Genomic DNA, 19,768 nt, shown 5'->3' with positions numbered 1-19,768 from the left:
AAAATGTTCTTTGGTTCTAGACGTCCAAGAAGCACATCAAAATACAATCGGGCTTACGTTATAAATATCAAAGAAGAAAAATGGAGGAGAGATAATTATTTATATCAGGTCCATTACTCTTCTAGTGAGGAGATACGGATGTTAATGGAACTAAACATGTCTGGTTTTCAGGTCAGATGACATGGAAGCAGGATATATTTAGAATGAATGGAAGGTGACTGGGTTTTTGGGTAAAGTAGGCACTGGGTGGAGAAATTCAAGGAGCAAGAAGTCCCTCCCGCCAAACCCAGCCCTGCAATCACTGCCAGGGTAATTCCTCCATAGAATTTCTCCATGAAATTGCTATTTCTATTCAAATTTGAAATACCATTGGGAGTGAAAGAACCTTATGCAGCTACTAATTATTTACTTCTTAGTGTGAAATAATTTCAACATTTATTTGACAAAATTTATTTATGTACCAGGCCCTGTCACAGGCACTGAGGATACAATATAGGACTAACATAGACATGATTCCTTGTCCCATGGATCTTAGATTCCAGTTGAGGAGACAGCCATTAATCAAATAACCCTTAAATAAGTGTTCAGTTACAGACTGATGATTAAGAGAAAGCTGGACCAAAAAAAAAAAAAAAGGGCTTGACCGCATCTAGGCTGGGGTCTTGGAGAAGTGCTCTGAGGAAGTGAATGCTGAGCTGACTTGCTGAGGGATGAACAGGAGTCAATGAGGTGAAGAGAAAGGTGAAAAGTCATCCCGAGCAATAAGAACAGTATGTCATAAGGCTCTCCCCATGGCAGAAATGAACATGGCCCCTTCCAGGAACTAAATGATGTCCACTGTGGATGGATGGCAGAGACAAGGGAGCGATAAGAAACTGGGAGCTAGGCTGAGACAAGAGTGTGCAGAAACAAGGAGGCCATATTAAGGGCTTGGCGTTTTATCTTAAGAGGAACGGGAAGTTGATGAAGGTTAAATATGGGGGGTGGGGTGGGTAGGAGGGAGTGGTTATTATGAAATATGTATATTTAAAAGATAACAATATATCCAATTAATAGTGAGTTTTAAGAGCTTGGAAGAAAACGAATCACTGAGTGATGGAGGCGTGGAAGACGATGGGATGGAGAAAGGGTAATGTACACCAGGCAAATGTTGACTCCTGGTTTTCATAGGACGAATTCTGTCTGGACTCTGCTAGATATTCCTATATAGAAGTCCTGAGATTAGCATGACATGTAAGAATATTTCAGAGCGAGGTAAAGCAGAAACTGATGTTGGGAGCGATTCCGGGAACTTGGGTATAATACAGTAAGTTATTTTAATACGGGAATGCAGAAAAGTGGATTAGCAGACATATAAATGGTTTTTAAGATAAGGGGCTGGTTGGTGCTCAGTAGAAAGATCTATGGTTCTTTACAGCGAGACAATGAAGAATAAGCCTCAGGTGAAGTTAAGAGTTATCGGTAGTGGCAATAACATGACTTTAGTTTTCCATGCCATAGTTAGTGAGGTCTTCCTGAAGATGGGCCAGACTTCTGGACTCCAGGTCATTTGTGGAATTCTAGAGACTAGCCACAGCAATCTCATTGCATCTCAGTATCAACTGTGTGCTATACACTGGGGTAGAAATGAGGCTATGTCTCAGTTTAGAGAAAGTGTCTTAGGAGCAGATATGCTAACTGATGTTAGAAATCAGAGAGCTACATAACAGACAAGTACGGCGTTATAAATTTATTTATTAATTCACTTGTCCCTTGATTTCTCATTCAGCAAGTTTATTCAGTACCATCTTTTGGAAGATACTTTGCTATGCCTAAGTCCACAAAACTAAGAACTAAATCAGTTCATTTTATATAAAAACTAAGAAATTACAAATGTAATTTTGCAGGTATAATACATAAATAAATTTTCTATTTAGATCATGAGGCTAGAATTTAAGGACTCTCGTCTACTATGTGACTATATGTCTAAATTATAAGAATCGTTTTCTCAATGGACACCATTTTTGAGTGAATAAATTAAAAAAAACTATAATAACTTTTTGTCCAAATGCCATATTTCCATCAACTTCTATTTTTTGCTCCCAAGATAATATTCTTTTATAATACTAGGATGAGTCCCTGAGTGCAAATGGTTAATCTGCTCAGTTGCTAACCAAAAGTTTGGAAGTTCGAGTCTACCCAGAGGCACCTCTGAAGAAAGGCCTGGCAATCTACTTTTGAAAAATCAGCCATTGAAAACCCTGTGAAGCACAGTTCTGCTCTGACACAGATGAGGTTGCCATGAGTCAGGATCAACTCAATAGCAACTGGTTTTTATAATACCAGGATGTAGGAATATTTCAGGTAAACAACTGAAAATGGGTGAAAAAGATTTCTTTTTGCTTGTATTCATGTCTATGCAAATTGGTATAATCATATTCCACTGTAGGATGTAAGATTTTCAGAACCATCTGGCAGTGGAAAAATAAATGTGCAGTGACATCCTACGAAGCAACTTCTTTGGCAAAACAGTTCTCAAAAGGGAGAGTAGCCCAAGTTTCCATGGCAATAAAACTGTGCCGCATAAAAATCCCCAATATCTCGGCTGTTATTATTTAGCTCTGTAATAGAAAGCCTTTCCACTGTGGCAGTAAGCAGATGGGCAGGGGCTACCTCTTTTCTTTAGAGTTGGTAATTGGTCAAAAGATCAAGAGACAATCTAATTAAAAGTTCTCCTATTTACTTAAAAGATTCATCAGGGCAAAGCCAAAATGCTAGGGTAGAAATGAAAGGGCGCCCAGTACTTGAGAAAATTTAGAAGAAAAAAAGAATAGCAATATCTTCAGCACAATATCATGGCTTAAAAATATCTGAAACATTAGATTAAAAAAATACTCATTAATTGTGACTACAGGGAATTGGTGGCATAAATACTAAATAAAAAATAATATGTAAGCTTGCATGAAAAATCGGAGGACCAAAACTAACATTAAAAAAAAAAGGCATTGTCAAGTGTGTGACTCCTTAGTACCTAGAGAAGACTGACTGACAAGTTCCTCAGAACACTCGCTCTGGGGTAAAGAAAAAGTTAGAAAGGCAATAAAAACACACACCAATTCTTTCTGTTGTTGAAACTCTTTGACACTGATCAGCCTAAATTTGGAAGGCAGTATTTTCTTGATTGAGTCATTGATACCATTTCTATTATCATGTACAACTAGAAAAGGGATTTTTAATAGCCCAGAGTTCATAAATCCTAGAATACACATTAATAGCCTTCCAAGGAGCCTGTGACCCCCTGCCCCCAATCTTAACAATAAATAGTATTGTGATGGATTTGTGTTATGTCAACATGGCTACTCTGGAACCAAGTTTCCCAGAATTCCCTCCTCTGCAAATTTCCAGGTTAATGGGGGCCTCAAGAGACATTTTGCACAAGACTTGAGAGGTGAAAATGGGGTAGTAGCTGTCTTGTTTTTGTATGCTTGAAAGGGGGATTCAGGGCATGGAGCCCGGTTGGAACTCATGCAGGTTGTCACATATTTGCAGGCTCACCTTGTTGGCATGGGGCGGCAGCTGGGCTCCTGCCAGGTCCTCCTGCTGCATCAGCATCCCTGACTTCTGGACCAGGTGCATATTTAGCTCCCTGATGGAAGGCACCGGCTTCTCCTTTATCCTGCTTGTCTTTGCTTCCTCTGCTTCACATCCATCTTCTTTTCCCTACTGCTTCAGGAACCAGCAACAGACACAGAAATCACAGCTTTGCACCCTTCCTTAGACCCCTTAACTGGCTCCTACAATGCTGAAATGTCAAATCCCTATAATTGAAAGGTATATAAATATATACATATATACAATTAGTATATACATTTATACTTACTTTACTCCTACAACATACGATTGAATAAGACCAAATATAAGAAAAATCTGTTTATCCTGTAAATTCTTATTTAGCTGAATTTTTTCCTCATAGCACAAATGATTCCCTATAAAATTGCTCAAATCTCCCATATTCTCTTAAGCAGTAACAGCCATAAAATCTGTTCCTTTGTTATTATTTTCAACTACCATATTATCTCTTAAATAGCAATAGACTTTACTTTAAATAGCAATACACAACACTTACTGAGGGCTTATTGTGTAGCAGGCACCTTTATATATATTGTCTAAAAAAAAAAAATGATGCCTCATGACAATCCAGTGATGTAGATACTGTTACTGGCCTTGTGCTCCAGAGGAGGAAGACAGCTTAGAGAGGCTAAGTAGCCTAAGGCCATGAAGTAGGAATTTGAACCCAGGTCTCTCTCCCTTTAGAGACCATGCATTTAACGACTATACTCAATTGTCTCTTAGAAAACTTCTTGAAAGATAGACACTGGCTGTCCCTACATGTTAATCACATATTGCCTGCTCATCTGCTTTACAGTAAAGATAGAATATATGTAAACTGCCTGGCTAACCTGACATAACAGCATTCAGCGCCACAAATTCTCTTTGGTTCTCCACCCCCTCCACCAGCCATTACAGAAGAAAGTTTGCAGAGGTTCTGTTTACCTCTGTTCTCTTGTCAAAGTCACAGTGTTAAATGTTATAGTTAAAAAATGACTCCAAAATCTAAGTCCCCACACCCAAATTCACCTCTAAATTCTAGACCCACATTTCCAATGGCTTGTTGAACATCTCCGTGGGCTGTCCCTCTAGCATTTTAAATAGAACATACCTTCTCCTTCCCACCCTTCCCCTCCAGTTTTGTGTTCTCTGGTGGTGAGGCAGTGGCCGTGAAGTCTAAGCTTTTTCTAATGTGTTCCTCTCCTACCAAGATATGCCCAGGGTGCAGGAACCCAGAGGAGAGCTAGGACACAGTTTCTTGGAATGTCACTCTTACTCAGCAGTAAGTGTAAAATTATTCCTCTCTCAGATACTCTCATGGCTCATTCCTTTATTTGTTTGCAATTTTTGCAAAAAATGTCACCTTCCCAATGGGCCTACATAGCCATCTCCTCTGACACATAGCCATCTCCTCTGACACATACCCCTCTGCCCTCTCAGCTTCCCTTATCCTGCTCTACTCTTTTTCTCTAGCCCTAATCACCTGTGAACACCTATTTGATTTATTTATTATGTCTATTGTTATTGACAGTCTCACCTCATAAGAATGTTGGCTCCACAACGATAAAGATTTTTGTTAAGTTTTGTTTATCAATTTACCACCAGTGCCTAGAACAGAGCCCATAGTTGGTACTCTATAAATATTTGTTGAATGCATTAATGAACAAGTTTTATAACAAAACAAGCACGGCTATATTATGGCATGAACTGTAAAATTTGTACGAATTGAAAACTCATCAGCGGAGATAATTTTTTTCAATATCTTGGTACACATTTTTCACCTAAATAAAAAATTTAAAGGAAAATTTCTAACACTATGAAAAAGGCAAAGCAGTATCACTTGCTTTAAGTAGAAAACTGTACCAAAAATGTGGAATTACTAACATAAATATTACATAGGTACCACTTAAAATAGTCCATTATTCCATTAGTAGTATATGTTTGATACTTTGGGAAATACTGGCCTAAGAAATTTAAGAAGATTCCATTAGAGATCACTAAATCCTAGATCTGGATGGGATTTTAGAAACTAGCTCATTTTAGAAATGAAGAAATGCAAGCTGAGAGAGATTTAATTACTTGTTGCCAGCTACACAGTGATTTTTAGAGGCTTGTGGCACAGAGGCTAAGAGCTATGGCTGCTAATCAATGGGTCTGCCGTTCAAATCTACCAGCTGCTCCTTCAAAACCTTATGGGGCAGTTCTACTCTGTCCTATAGGGTCGCTATGAGTTGGAATCAACTTGACAGGAATGGGATACCACCCGTGAGCAGGAATCGACTTCACAGCAACTAACAACAACCACCTTATTTGCTAACTGAAGGATTAGAGGTTCAAGCCGACCCAGAGGTGTCTCAGAAAAAAGGCCTGGTAATCTATTTCTGAAAAATCAACCATTGAAAACCCTGTGGAGCACAGTTTTACTCTTACATACATGGGGTCACAATGAGTTGGAATCAGTTCCATGGTAACTGGTTTACCACTTTTCCAGGACAGGTTTTTGCTTGTTTCGAGCCATATAGTACCATTCACAACTAAACAAAGCCTCTCTGACATTTACCTGCCTCTGAGCTTTTGTCTCTCTTGACCATTTCCTTTTGTGCTTCTTGATCCTTTACCCTGTATACTCGGCCTCATCTTAAATGCCGTCTTCTCCAAGAGTGCTTTATTTGTATTTGTCTGCTAGCATATGTTTGTACTCTTTTTGCATTATATTGGTCTCTTTTTGTGCTGATATGTATTGCTTTTCTTGGGCTTCGGTAGAGATTTTGAGTAGAGAAACAGCCTTATTTTTATATATTTCCTCTGTACTACCTAGCGTGGCATCTTACAAGCAGTTTGTGCTCAATAAGATTTTGCAATGAACTGAATTGAATCTTATTACTATTTGGAAACAAAGCAGTGGAAAACGTGATGCTGGTGGTCTCTCTATATTATGAGGCCCATCTGTTTGCTATTACCTGTTCCCACCTGCTGTCATGACTAGCGTAAAACTCCATCTGCTACCACCTTTTCTCTTCCAAGCCCGAGTTGGCACTAAACCTGTCAGGCTCTAAAACAGATTTGCCTAGTCAGCATTATTCTCCCTAAATGATTTTTTTTTTTTTTGCTAATTACTAAAGTTCTGTTTTATTTTATTTGCCTCTTATGAGTATCTTTGAGATGTGAGCAAGGTAACCAATACTGAAATCAAAACAATCTGTTAAAACTATGTGAAAAAAGCACTGAGCAAGCCTTCAGGTTTGGAGGTGAAGCCAAAGTTACAGATGGAAGAGTGTGACCTTGGGGTGTCACTTAACCTTCCTGGCTGTCAGGTTTTTCTCCTTTAAGATGAGGGAATCAGGTGAGTGGCTCAAAGAACCCTTCCAAATGTAACACCTCTGATAGCAAAAGTTCTTCCTTTAGGGCAGTCTTACTGCCATTTCCTTCACAAGTTCTTCCTGGCCCCTACCCTGGGAAAAATGAATCACTTCTCTCAACTCCTATAGCGCGTAATTCTCACCTCTCTTATGGTAATATCTTATCTTGTGCTGTAGTCAAGTTATCTGTATAATTAACTACCTTGCTCCCTTATACTGTCCCCTTAAGTTAGGGGTCCTTGAATGCATTAGAGTCTTTGTAACTCCCCAAATGCTTAGCAGAGTGCATTATAGATACCCCAAAAGCAAACCGACTGCCATGGAGTTGATTCCGACTCATAGTGACCCCATAGGGTTTTCAAGGTTATAAATCTCTACGGAAGCAAACTGCCACATCTTTCTCCCAAGGAGCCACTGATGGTTTCGAGCTGCCGACCTTTTGGTGATCAGTCCATCGCTTTAACCACTGCATCATTAGGGCGTCTTGCATTATAGATAGTATGTACTTTATAAATATTTATTGACTGAGTGAATAAATTAATGAATTCACTGAAAAAGTATAACATCATGATAATCCTATGCTGTAAGAAATAAGAACCAAAAATGTTACTGAACTGACTGGGTGATTAAAGAAATTGGAGCCAGGGTTATGAATTTTGGTCATCATGCAAAGCAATTCCAGAAAATAAATGGTAATGCATTATTTAAACATACTAGCAAGATGATGTTGTTTTTAGGTGCCATCGGGTTGGTTCTGACTTATAGTGACCCTATGTGCAACAGAAGAAAACACTGCCCGGTACTGTGCCATCCTCACAGCCATTACTATGTTTGAGCCCATTGTTGCAACCACCGTGTCAATCCATCCTGTTGGGGGTCTTCCTTTTTTTTCCCTGACCCTCTACTTTAACCATGATGTCCTTCTCCAGGGACTGGAGATAAGATGTCCCTCCTGATAAGACATCCAAAGTATGTGAGATGAAATCTCACCATCCTCCCTCCTAAGGAGCATTCTGGCTGTACTTCTTCCAAAACAGATTTGAGGTATTTAATACGTAAATATCATAGCATGTATAGAAGGATAGGTCATGCTACACAGGGACTGGGAACACAGGTTCTAGAGATGGATGCCTGACTTCCCATTCTGGCTCTTACTTTCTATGACCTTGGGAAGGTTACATAACTCTCTGTGCTTCAGTTTATTATCTGTAACATGAGTGTATCCACTTCATAGAGTTGCTGTGAGAATTAAATGAGTGTTTGGCACATATTAAATATTGAATAAATGTTTGCCATTATCTTACAGTTAGTACTGAAATATTTCAATATGTCTGTCCTTTAAAAGGTAATAATAAAGAAAGCTTTCTCCTGGAAGCACTTTGAGATTTTTTCAGCTCTTATGACCATCGAATATGTCCTACTTACATCATTATATCAGAACAAAAATATCTTCACTTAAAAATAGCTAGAAAGCACTGAGGCGTTTAAAAGGTGACCTGGATTATTGCCCATCCAAAGTCAGTTTATTTTTCCAGTTTGAAAACCCTGCAATATTTGCTTGATTAAAATCCTGGCAAAATACGAACTGCACACTGTACTTATCTTCCTAATAATATATGCACCTCAGGCAGAAAATTAATGAGCATGAATCCCTCCCCTTAATAGTTCAGAAAGAAAATTATACAAGATTCTTACATCAGAAACACCTTCCTTTTGAAGACAACCAAAGCACTTTCCAAAATCTATCATTTAATGTTAATTCTGTGATTAGGACACAGGCTTCGTGACCAGACAGACCAGGGTTTACATTCTGGTTCTACCGCTTTCTAGCTGAATGAAACAGAACATGCCACTTCACCTCTCTAAGCCTCAGCTTCTCCATTTGCGAAAAGAGAGTAATAACGATTTCTTTACTCAACAGCTTAGTGTAAGGATTAAATAAGATCACATCAAAGGTACTTAGCACAGTGTCCAGCTGAGAATCAATGATCAGTTCAGTACATGCTTTAGCTATTATTATTTCTGATGAAACATATTTGCAATTATATCAGCAAAACAGTAAATTTTAAGACAACTTAGGCATATAGCATTTCATAAAGATGTTCCAGGTTTCTACAATACCAACTGATTGAGCAATCAGGGGAATTTTTTATGAAAGGCAAAATTTTGCTTGAGCAATGAATAGCCTTTTTAACAAGGTTTACATACTCTGGGGTAATGATACCACCATGATAAGTCTCAGTGTCATCTTCCTTGTTACGGACAACTGATGATCCACACAATTGTTGCCCAAAACGCAGACAGTTACACTTTACAGAGTAACAGGCAGAAGAATGAGATGCTCTGGCAAGGATATGGGAGTATTCTTGAAGCTGGAGGACCTCCAACATTTTGCCTGGTTTAAAGGATATGAACCTTGATAGCATGTCTACCTGACAGCATCTAGAATGGAGGTGGCTGCCTCATGACCAGCATTGCCTTTCCACCTGACTCCCCTCCCCACGCCCCCCCCCACCCCTATGCTTTCCTGACTTCTCACTCCATTGACTCCCGCAAGATCAAGTCTGAGAAAGAACATGAACAATTCAACCAAGGCAAGATGATTTCACCATACAAGAAGATTGCTTTTCAGCCAACCTAAAATATAAAAAATGTCTCCTGAAAAAGAAGGAACTATAAACTAGCAGTCTGAAAAAAAACGTAGTTTTATAGGATTTGTCTTTTTTGGTAGGTTGATGATTTACAATTGTAAAGTGCCAAGTTCAAAAACAATTCCACATTTGATAATGAGTAGAGAAAGGGCCTCTAATTTTACTGAGGCTCTTGAGTTCTGCTGTAATTTATAATATGCTTCCTGACAGCTCACTGAGCTGTGTATGTATATTTTTTTCACCTCTACACACAAGTCCTGCTCATAAGCCCACAAGCTGTTTCAAAACTCCAGGCTTCCAGCTGCCGTTCTCATAAGACACGGCAGATCTATAATTTCTTCAGATATTTTTATAAATGGCTCCTATGCATGGGGAAGACTTTATGAGGCTAAAGTTATCAGAAACTTCCATTATGAAACAACCCATTACCCATTATTAGGCCCCATCACGCAGCCTGTGAATAGAGAAAAAGCACAGAGAAATGTCATTAAAGATAAATGAAAATGCCGGAAAAGATGGAACAAGAGACATTTGTCTAACTCTATGTACTACAGGTACTGAAGTGTAACTGTATCTCATTCATGTTAGGTCATTAAGCCAGGGAGAGCCCAGGGACACTAAGAACCTTGGCGCTTAAAATGCCGTAAGCATTTAGCTCTCTCTCTGTCCCTCGTTCCCTCACTTCTTTTACCCCTTCCTCTCTCCCTTTATCCCTCACATGAAAACTCTCTCTTGTTCAAAGAACAAAAGCAAACCTGTTCGAGGAAAAAAAATAAATCTTGTTTTTTCTTCCACAGATGTGAAAGCTATTATACCATCCTTGTACCACACAATACCACTGAATAGTACTAAGCACTCTAAGAGATAATTCGTTGAGTAGTTGCTTCAATTATAAAAATCATCCAGACTGGATAATTAGACCCTCTTCTTAATTAAGAGGCCATTTCTATTCATCACCGCACATGAAGGTATGAAAATGGATAGATTTAAAACTGTCTTTGTAAACTGGGCTTATTCCAGGATTCTGGAAATTCTGAGATCTGGTGGGTTAGCCTGGCAGGGTCCCTTTATGAAAGGACAGAGAATCTCAGAGGAAAAGCTCATTCTAACGGCAGCGGTGGGTCCAGAGGTGACTTCTAGGAAAATGAGCCAGAGAATCAGGGTGAGAATGATTCTGGGACAAGACAGTCCTTGCTACTCAGGTTATCATTTTCCCAACACCCACAAACCTTACTTCTCAGAGAGGCTCCCTTGAGTGCATGACCTAAACTGTGCTCCCCATTCTTCCACCCATCACCTGTATTCTTCCCGAGTAAAATCATGTATTTGTTGGGTTTACTTGCTTACGTGCCTCTTTCTTTTACTTGACCATAGGCTCCATGAGACCAGGGGCTGTGTCTGTTTTTTTGTTCTCCACTGTTTCCCTAATAACTAGTGCATTTATATGTTAAGTGAATGGACAAATGAGTTCATGAGTACTAAGGGAAAAGGGGGGCTTCGATAGAAAGGTAGAATAAAGGACAAATAATCAGGTACATCTGGCCCAAAAATCAGTATCTTCGTTAGTTTCAATTACATTAATAGGGTAAGACGTGGCACGCTTAGTGCACATATCTGCGCTTTGGGCACCAAGCATCAAGAATTTTCTCCCAGATGTTAGATAACACCATCGGCAACAAAGATACTGTCACTGGAGGTGGGGGGGGAGGGCAGAAGGACATAATAAGACTTGTACTGTTCATAGCAATAAGGTAAAACAATAAAGGAGAGAAGGCTCCTTCCTTTGTTTCCAATCACTCTCAGAAACATTAACTGACATATTGGTAAGACAGAAAAGGAGTTTATAGCAGCATACATATAATTTAATGCCTTTTGTGTGTGTCCATGTGTGTGTACAAGCTGGAAAGGATGTGAAATTCATTTATATGTATGATAGTTATTTTTGAGGTATGAGATTTTATTTACCTCTTTGTCAATCTGTGTTTTCTTTTTTTTTCCTTTAAGCAAGAATTCCTCAAGTTTATAAACATTCTAAGTATCAAAGAGATGTTTTTTTGAAGGTACTTCAGAAAAGAAGAGCTAGTTTGTCTTATTTCAATGTGCTACCTTGAAGAACAGAGAGGAAAAGGTAAAACAATACCAGGTTACTTATAAAAGCAGGGACACGATGACCAAGCAAGATAATAAGATACTACAGTTCCTATTTCTTGTGTTCTTTTCTGCAGGTGAGCAGTTTCACTAACCTGCCATCTATGAGATATGAGGCTGGTTTAGATCTGGCCTTTTTTACTCTGGCTGAGGTCTCTGCTCTGTTCCACAGAGAGTGAATAGAAATATCAATAATTCTGTAAAGAACCATTGCCTTGATCTTTGACTTTTCCTTTTTCCTTAAGGAGCGTTTCCTCCAGTAACATCACTGTGGGTTAAATTTGAGATGTATCGGGAGCCCGAACAAATAGAATCTTCAGCTGTGTGCCCAGATAGACAATTTCAGGTCAGAATTTTGCTGTAGGTTTCATAGAATAGCCTCATTTTTATAAACACTCATGAAATCTAAAAACAGTCAAAAGAAAAAGCTAGAAAAGGTCTTTTGTTTTAAAGAAATGCTCCTAAAAATGATAGGAAAAGAAAAAAAACTGAAATGTGTTGCCCTTGGTCATTCGCCCTCATCCTGCTCCTGTTTTGTTAGATTTGCCTGCCATGGCTGGCTACCTTCAACTCTAATGATGCCAATTTAAGGGTAAAACAAAGGCTTTCTAAAAAAAAAGTTTTAAGTGAATATGATAAATGGAAAATGCAATTGGATAATGAACAATAAAATGTAGCTTTCTATCTAGATTAGGTAAGAATATTGCCATTAAAAATACCATCTTCCCCTGGGCAATACGGGACATGACCGATAGGCACCTCTTTGCTTTTGCTTATAGCAGCCCCTCTGCCTGGAACATGCTCTCTATAGTGTGCCTTTTTGATCTTTATCATTTGTCCAAAGAGAAACTGACATCTGTTAGCTTTTGATTGTGCCCTGAGGAAGCTGTTGCCATCAAAAAGGGTAACCATTTGAGAGGCTGAGAAGTAAAGCAACAACAACCAAAAAAAAAAAAAAAACAAAACCTACTCAATGGTTGTTCTCAGTCCAAGAAAAGCCAAAGATTGATAGTTTTTCCCAACCTGCCTCCAATTTTTATTTTCCACCACGCTATCTTAGCTTCAGTGGCGTGATTAAAAAAACAACAACAAAAAAAATAAAACCTCTTTGCTTTTGCCAGCCCAAAGAAGCAAAAAGTAAACCCTTTCTCAAGTGCCCATTCTTTACTATGTAGGCCCCGCATTAAAAAAGTAATTCAGGATCTTTGGTAGCAAAGCCTCAGGCCTTTTAAAATGCAAACTAGTGAGTCACAAAAAGAAAGAAAGTTGGCTTTACCGGAAATAGTCTCCGCACTTGCTCTTCATTTCCCACCATGCCCTGTGGCCTTATTCAGAATATTTCCTCTGCTCACAAAGTGGCTCAATATCCCCAGGCATGAGAGTGTGTCGTTGATAATTTGTTTAATAATATCTCCCGCATTGCCCACCAAGAGGTGTCACCACCTTTTTTTGGATCTTGGAAATGTATTCATTCCCTAGATGCACAGGGTTATCAGCAACCAAGTGGTTGGTGTACTTGGCTTTTAGCTACATTTTGTCTACATTTTATTTAGGTTGACCAAGTACCTAGTAATGATCAGGACAATCGGTATCAGAGGTTTCTGTCCATGAAATGAATTTTTTTTTAATGAAAATTTGATGGTAGTATTTTCTAATTAAGCAAATTTTAATGTTATCACTACCAGATATACCTTGAGGACACGTGTTTTCACAGGGAAAGACTTTTTTACTTACTCTCTGGGCCTGCACCACACGATCTTAGGCCAATTTGCTGTTTGGATGCTATTCTTATTGGTATCTCAATACAGGTGTCTGTGCAGAGCAGCTTGGCAAGACATGTTTCCCAATTCACCATAGAATTGTTCATCAACCAGGCAGGGGAGGACTGCAGGATCTGGTTAAATATTTCTCTTTTATTAGTACATAATTCAGGACAATGTTATCTCGTCTTTCTTGATTCTCATAAAATAAAAGGCAGTTGAGTAACTTTATCACAAAAGCCAATCTGCCTTAAATATCCTGTTGCCATCCAGTTGATTCCAACACAGTGACTCTGTAGGCAGCGATGAATTACTCAATAAGCAAGGTACGCTCAGGCTTAATTGTGTTTACTTCCTAACCTGTACTGCACAATTTCACGTGATGGTGTGATGAAAACCATGTAAATTTGTGCACTGCAGATTAGCAAGTAAGTACAATTAAGCCTATGCATACCTCAATTACTGTAAACCTGTGCATACTGTGTTTAGAGTTTCTAACACCTGACCTTTTGGATAGCAGCCTAGCTCTTAACCACAGCTCCACCAGGGCTTCTACCTTAAGTATAAAATCTTAAGCTTTTAAAATTCTCATTTAACTCACTGAATTTTCCTTTTGCCTCATCTTTCTGACATAATCTACGTTATTTGTATATATACAAATGTTGTATAGAGGTGTGTTTGTATATCTATCTATCCGTCCATCCATCCATTTGTCTGTAAATAATTTCTTTTCAAAAGTATTTGAGAAAAAGCTTCATAGTAAGGTTGTCCCTATAAAAATTATATCTTCATCATGAAAGGACTGCTTAGAAGTTAAAAAATCTAAAACATTTTAAAAAATCTAAAATATTCAGCGAAATGCTGAATGTATAGATAAAAACCTGTTGCCATCGAGTCGATTCCAATATAGTGACCCTATTTTTTATAGGACAGAGTAGAACTGCCCCATAGGGTTTCCAAGGAGTGGCTGGTAGCTTCAAGCTGCTGACTTTTGGTTAGCAGCCAAGCTCTTAACCACTGTACCACCGGGGCTCTGAATGTATAAATAGGAACTTTTATTTATCCCAAGTAATTTCCTATTGAAACTTCCGTTGTGATGTTCTGATGTGGGCTCATTCTGAGAAATATGATGAATCACTAGTCCTGGTCAGACATAGAGACTACAGCAACTCTCCTCACCATGAAATCTCATTTCAAATTTAGTCAATCAGTGTCTCTATACTTACGAGGGAGCTGGGAATAAGCCCTCAGGGAACTCATATCCAAATGTGGGTGATTCCGTCACTATGGGAAAAGAGCTAACTCCAAATAGCCTTTATGAGACATCTGTTTCCTTGGTGAAGTGCTCACCCCCTTGCGGCAAGAGCACATCTTAATAATTCATCATAATTTTTTTTTTTTTTTGCAAAGAGACAGCTACTCCACATTCTGTTTCAATTTGGGGGCAACTGTTGAAATGGAAAGGATTTATCTGAGTCCTGGGTAAGCCAGCATCTACAAATACAGAAGCTTTAGGTTTGAATAAGTAAGAAGGGCAATTCCCTAATTAAAAAAAACCCTTACCTGTTAAGAAAAAAAGGATTGTTTAAATTGGTAGAAGTTACATAAAGCATTTCAAACCATAAAATGTAATGTGGATTACTGTCAAGATTCCAATATTGTATATATGTTTTTCTACACATTTTCATTGTTTGTCTAGAGCTTTCACTGAAACCATCTGGTGAGGCTTATTTCCTTTCCCTTCTTTCCATCAATACTAACTCATGCTGCTTCCCATTTCCTCAGCCATGCACCCCTTAATGAACTAATTGAAGCACTCAGGGCTTAACATGACGCTGCTCCTGCATTACATTTCTATTTTAGCAGTTGTGTTTAGTGCTGCAACCTCAGAGATTAACTGGGAGTGGGAATTACCAGCACTAAAGTGCTATCACTTGAGGGAGTGTTTCCTGGAGCCTCTCAAATCCACCTAGATAGATGAATGAAGTTAGAAAAGGCTTTGTTTTTGAAGGACAGAACTGTATGTGTGTGAAGAAGCCATGAGAGAAAAACAGAAATCTGTGGCAAAAAGACACCCTCCAAAACTGTTCTAACCCTGGCACTCTAATTGAAAGTTAACAGAATAAGGATGAGGAATACAAATTAAAGTTCTCTGAGTTACTAAAGTAATTTTGAGGAAAAGAAACTTTCTGAATATGTCTTTCAACATACTCACACACACACACACACACACACACACACACACACCCCTATAGAACCTTTAACACAAATCACCTAAAAGGGTTTCAGAAGTTAATGGCACCAGATGGTGTGTGATGTGGGAGTTTTTTCAATACAGCCATTAGGAAACCAGTAAAGAATTAAAATCAGGTTGGCCTTCTGGCTAACAGATGTACAGTTCAAATGGATGTTATGTTGTCAACAAAACAAAGCAAAACAAAAGATGAGGGTAGCTCCTGTGCTATAGAAATAATATAAATAGTTCTGGTAATTCAGTTTTTCAAATACACATTCCTGCAACAGCTTATTAATGAAAATACACAACAAACCTGGGGGATGGCCAAAAATAATAAACTCAGGGGTAACATCAACAGATTGGGTTCTTGTGAATCCTTTGAAATCATGAAATAGTCACTGGACAAGACAAAATTAATTCTAAAATTTAAGAAGAAAACAGGTAAATGAGCTGAGCTTTATGGCATATGGCAGGGTCAGTGTCTCACAACCACCATGTCCAAACACTGTTAAGAATACAACTTTACCAAGTTCTCACTCAGCACATATATAGGCTTCCTTGATGTTTGTCAGTGAACTGGTAAATCATATTCAAAGTTCATGCTGATACAGGCAATTAGATTATTAATCCAATGAAATATTTTGGTCATGAAATAAAATACAAAGATAAGGCCAATAGGAATCATGCCCTTGAGTTGCTTAAAGACTGGTGGGAAAGATATGGTGTGCTCATAAGTACAGCTATATAGGTAGAACTGTCATATATGCTTGGTTAAGTTGTACAGTGCACAACCTGTATGACCATCTAGAACAGCCCGTAAATAAAATGCTGAGTAATGGGCTTTTAAAGAAGAGGGTAATGTTTTCCATCTGGGAGATCAGGAAAGGCTTCCTAGAAGAGGTGATGTTTAAGCTGTGCATTGGTTGAAAGGTAGGATTTAGACCCACAAGTGCTGGGATTATGATGGAAGGAATTTCAGCTAGAAGAAACAGCCTGCATCTTATGCCAATGGCATAAACCAAAAACCAAACCAAACCCAGTGCCGCCGAGCCAATTCCAATACCAATGGCATAGGACCCAAAAATTGATCTCAATCCTGCATGGTCTGACCAGTGTGTGCATCTGACCTGACATCGTAATGGGACTCCTTCAGCCCCACCCTGCCCCCTCCCCTCTTTGCTCAGCTAACTCACTATCAAATCTCAGTGTAGGCTTCAGTGCCTCCTACCCGCCCTCCATCCCAGCCAGGCGTAAGATCCCCTCCTATATGTTCCTTAGCACCCAGGACTGATCTGTCAAGGCACTTGTTATATGCATGTCAAACCATTTCCTTAACTGGATCCTCCACAAAAATGTAAGCTCCCCAAGGGCAAAGACTGCACTTAACTTGTTCACAATTAATTCTCCAGCACCTAACGCAGGGCATGACACCTCATACGTGCCCCATAAACAATTCTTCCTATGTTGCTTACTTGAAGATATTTTTCTACTTCTAATTAACTATGTTTTTGAGAAAAAGGAACCTGTTTTCCCTACAATGTGACTTCTTTCTACAGTGTTGATACTAGTAAAGAGAAACAAAATTGTACTTAGTAAGATAACATACCCCTTCGATTTTTTAAACTCTGCTTTTGGGACATTTAGGTTGTTTTCCAATGAAATAAATAAATGATACCCCTCATTAATCTCCATTTGGCAAAAAAAATTGAAAAATAAGTTTCGGTTATTTTGAAAATACAGAGGGTATATGAAAGACTAAGGAGTTTGGATTTCATTCATCCATGTATCCATTCATAGAAAGAATATTTACTTCATGCCAGGACACTTCTGGGCATTGGGGATACAGTTGGAAACAAAACAGAAAAGGAGAGAGAGAAACAAGTTAAAAAAAAAAAAAATCTGGTAATGGTAAGTGTTATGGAGAAAATAAAATGTGATTTATAGTAAAGATGCAAACATGAGAGACCGTACTTTAAGTTAGGTGATTAGAGAAGATTTCTCTGAGGAAGGTGCATTTAGCGTGAGACAAGAATGACAAGAAGTCTCTGGGAAAGAATGTACCAGGGAGCCAGTAGCATAAAGTTACTGAAAAAAAAAAAAAGTCACATATTTTACTTTAAGAAAATGTAAACCCCACTGAATGGCACTGATAAGTAAAATCTAGGCTTCTGCAGAGATCCTCTCCCTGGCTTCACTCCCTCATGGGTACAGGCTGGCCTGCTTGAAAACCAGGCCTCATGGCCGGAGGAGCAAGTCCTTGAAAGGAAGGGAGGAGAGATAGTGTTCTTTATTTTTTGTTTCAAATTCTATTTCCCATTCTGATTTCAGTGACTCTGAAGAGCTCTCCTGTCTTACCTTCCAGCTCTGAACCAGTCGGACTTCTTGCTTGCACACCTTTGAAACTCACCCTGGCTAACTTAAGATGAAAATAAGTTATTGGAAAGATATAAGAATAATGAGGATTTTATTAACCCCATGAAAATGCTGGAGAATCAAGCTTAAAGCTGACAGGAAACAAAAGGGACTAGGCAGCAGAGAACATAGCCAGTGCCCCGACACAGGAACATCTGCTTAGGACACCAGAGCCAGGCACTTCTGCTCCTTGCTGCATACTGCTGGCCCTACCACCAGTGGCCACTGGCCAAGTCAGTCTCTCATACAAAACTTTATATACACCTTGCTATATACTGCAAGTTGTTCTCCATCTAATGAAGCAGCACACTCCTTCTCTCCACCCTCTATTTTCTTGTCCATCCAGCCAGCTTCTATTCTAACTCATAGAAAACCTATGTACAACGGAATGAAACACTGCCCTCAATACTACTGGCGTACTGGGTCCAGGAATTCTTTATTGTAGGGGACTGTCCTATGCATTATAAAATCTTTAGCAGCATTGCTGGCCTCTACTCACTAAATGCCCATATTCCTTCTCTTACCCCCGTCCCCAAACAAAGAATCTCCAGACATTTTCAAATGTCACCCAGGCACAAAACGAACCAGGTTGAGAGTATTTTATCCATGCTTACTCTGCCAGGCACTTGACTAGGCGATTTACATCTGTTTTTTTTTCACCAAGAGCCTTTTTTCTAAACAGCATTTGAATATTTTGTCCCAACTTAGGTGACTTCGACCACTTCCTTGAACAATGAACTAAATTTTTTCTAGTTCCTAACCATGGGATGGAAACCCCGGTGGTGTAGTGGTTAAGTGCTGCAGCTGCTAACCAAAAAGTCAGTAGTTAAATCCGCTAGGCACTCCTCGGAAACTCTATGGTACAGTCCTCTGTCCTACAGGGTCACTATGAGTCGGAATTGACTCAATGGCAATGGGTTTGGTTTTTGGTTTAACCATGGAATCCAATCCATCTTGGACTTCATGCAGTTGTTGACAAGGATGACTTAGAGCAGTATATGGGTCATGCCCATCTAGTTCTATTCTCTGTAAAGCAACTCAAAGGCATCCTTTTTTTTTTTATATGACTTGTAAGCTCACTGTTGTTAAAGTATCATAGCCCTTGAATTGTAAAATACCTCTTATAGTAGGATTCACCACCAAAAAAAAAAAAAATTATATTAAATGTTCCTGTTTTCTTTTTAGCTTAAGTAACCATAAGTAGTCAACCAAGTTACTTAATTAAGGAAACCATAAGCATAAACATATTTGCATTCAACTTTACACTCAAACTGAGAGTGTAAGGATGGTTTTCAAATGTTAAGGTGCATTTGGGAGCTCGTTATGATGCATATTGCTGGCCCTGCCCTCCTTAGAACGACTTTGAAAAGAGCTGTAGAACTCAGGGATGCAATCAGTTCTAGACAAGGATCCCCATTAATTCTGATGTAAGTGGTCCTCTAACATACATTGAGAAAGATTGGTCTAAGCTCTCTTCCCATTTAGAATATAAAGATTTTTCTCAATCACTCCTGGCCTTTGGCAGTCATGCATACCATCACAATTATATGCTTCATTTTATAGACTGATCACGATCTTGAGGTATACTCAAGGGTGTCACAGTAATATCTGAAC

This window comes from Loxodonta africana, chromosome 4 (genome assembly GCF_030014295.1).
Source record: "Loxodonta africana isolate mLoxAfr1 chromosome 4, mLoxAfr1.hap2, whole genome shotgun sequence".
Taxonomy (NCBI): domain Eukaryota; kingdom Metazoa; phylum Chordata; class Mammalia; order Proboscidea; family Elephantidae; genus Loxodonta; species Loxodonta africana.
This window is presented reverse-complemented; position numbering follows the sequence as displayed.